Source organism: Lactuca saligna, chromosome 9 (assembly GCF_052625555.1).
Source record: "Lactuca saligna cultivar CGN05327 chromosome 9, ASM5262555v1, whole genome shotgun sequence".
NCBI classification, from domain to species: Eukaryota; Viridiplantae; Streptophyta; class Magnoliopsida; order Asterales; family Asteraceae; genus Lactuca; species Lactuca saligna.
In genome coordinates, this window is record NC_136425.1 from 79324201 (window position 1) to 79326933 (window position 2733).

Consider the following 2733-nt stretch of genomic DNA (forward strand, 5'->3'; position numbering starts at 1 on the left):
CCGATACTATAATAAACCTTAAGTCACCCTTTACCTACCTTGTTAAGTCCAAGTTAGTGTGCTGGTTAACCACACATGCCCCACCAACGACTTAGACAAAGTGTAAAGTGTAATTTCATGGATTAGCACCTTATTCACATTTTCCTAAAGTAACTAAGATTGGGAATTTAATAGAAAATTTAGTTACTTTATAATATTCATCATACTTTGAATGAGAATTTATAACTCCTTGTCTTACCCGTTAGGCTAACAACCCTCCACCAGTCAAGCAAGCGGTGGTGAGAGTAGACACCCATTAAGTCACCATTTTATAGGCAACAACCTTATATCCACCTTATAGCCCGGCTTCGTGAATGAGGCGTACTAGCGGTAATATATATATATATATATATATATATATATATATATATATATATATATATATATATATATATAATTATTAAATCATCATAATATAAGTATAAGGGTTGAATTTTAACTTTTAAAACTCTAGGGGTTGGAACTAAAGTTTTAACTTAACTTTACTTGTTCCAAAACTTGAGGGCAAGTTTTGTAACTTTCAAAACTTTTCATTTCTTGTAACTTATGAGTTTAATAGAGTAATAAAATGAAGACTCTTCATTTTCTAACTCTTGTGTTCTTTTAATGGTTTTAATTCAAGTGTGACTCTTGGTTTTCCATAACTTGAGGACAAGTTATGGACTCCATTAAAACACATTATGATCAAGAATTAATCTACCACATAGGTTACAAATAATTCCTATGATCATCTAAAACATCATAAGAACAAGAACATGAATATGAACACATTCATAAATCAAAAAATTACACTTAAAACTTTGTAATTTTGATAACTAGTTGTTGTAAATGAATTAGCAAAGACATTACACCATCTAAAACAAGTTTTCAAGTACCAAAACAGTTTAGGGTAATGTTTCTAATTCATTTCCAGCAACTTAAGTCGAAATTCTACAACCTGTCGACCCTACTCGCCGAGTGCATGAACTTACTCGCCGAGTTGGTTGAAGATACACGTGAACTCGACGAGTCCCCCCTATAGACTCGATGAGTCCATTCGTAGACAGCAAGATTTTTGACTTTTTTTTCAACTTTTAAGCACAAATAAAAAGCAAACAAGCCTAGGCTCTGATACCACTGATGGGTTTTGAGCATTCTAACACTTCCTAAGTGTACATGCAACCCTAATAACCTTGGATCTATGTTTGTCTAATTATCATGCAAAGTTGAATTCCAAGGCTATATTCATATCTAGCATACATGGGGAACAATTTTAACTTGAATGATAGATAGAATAACTTACCTTGTTGTTGCTTGTGTTCCTTGAAACCTTGTGAGCCTAGCACCCCAAGTGTGATGCCTCAAATTCTTCACACAACACCAAATGCTCTTGGAAAAACTTATGAGAGAACACACACTTATTGAAATCGGCCAAGCCCTCTTGTTTTCTTAGTGTAGCCGATTTTGATGGAGAATGAGATCCTTATATAGTGTCGACACATCTAGGGTTACACCATGTAAACCCTAATGTGTCATGACTCTTCATTTCCATGGCCCATGGGTTTGTAACTCCCATGGAGCATCCATGGAGCATCCTATGGGTGGAACCCAACTTGATAATCCATGGAGCCTCTTAGTCCACTATACAAGATATGGATGATTTACATAATCAACCCATATATTTAATTAGTTATCTTTTGATCACTTAATTAATTCTAAATTAATTCTTGATCAAACTAATCAAATAATATTATTAATATATTAGAACTTATAATATATTAATAATCTCCAAGTGTTATTTCTCTCATTTAGTCTATCCAATTGCATGGTGTCATGCAACCCAAATGGACCATGCCGGGTCGGGTCAAGTACATACCAGAAATAGTTATGGACTTAGACACCTTATCCAACAAATTTGTCTATATTTTTCTTCCTTTTGCTTATTGTATTCATCGTAAGGCAGCCACTCTTTCTTTGGTTTCCTCCAGTCTTCATCATACTTGTCCCCACTCAAATAGAAAACTTGAGCTTTCTTGTTTCCATATTCATCCAAGTTGCAATCTTTTGTCAAATATGGGCCACTACATCTCTCACAACCAACTCGAATTGCATGAATTGATTGGTCCATTTGGGTCAATCTCCTTTCCATAGTATTAAGCATTACCATCATAGCTGCCATCTCTTCAGTTTGTGCACCCCCAACTCCTTTCATTCCTTCATTCCTTGGACTGTAGTATTCACGAGAATGTTTTGCAAATTCTTCAACTAATTCCTTGACTTCGCCCGGATTTTTCTTTGTAAGTAGTCCTTGAGAATCAAGGAGTTGTCTTGTCATAACACTGACCCCATCATAGAATATGGACACTTCTTGTTGAATGTTAAGGTCATGTTGAGGACAATTCCTTAACAACCCTTTGTAACGCTCCCAAGCTTCGTAAAGTGACTCCCCCGGGTTTTACTCAAAATTGGCTATTGCCTTCTTGAGTTTATCAATCTTGGATGGTGGACAAAATTGGTCGAGAAACTGCTCATGCATTTGAGCCCAAGTAGTTATTGTACCAGGTGGAAATGATTTTAACCAATCCTTTGCAACTCCTTTAAAGGTAACGAGAAGCATCATTTGCAAGACGGTGTCTCTGTTAACATTTGGGACATTGAAGTAATCAACAATGTCATTCACTTCATCTAAGTGCTTGAACGCATCCTCATGATCTT

At 35.6% G+C, this 2733-nt stretch overlaps 1 non-coding gene across 1 annotated transcript; it reads left to right on the forward strand.

Moving 5' to 3' along the window:
• Positions 1-2399: 2399 nt before the first annotated feature.
• On the forward strand, positions 2400-2506 carry LOC145019041 (small nucleolar RNA R71). The gene has a single exon (XR_013667361.1). It is a non-coding gene; the product is annotated as a small nucleolar RNA R71 (small nucleolar RNA).
• The last annotated feature ends 227 nt before the right edge of the window (positions 2507-2733 follow it).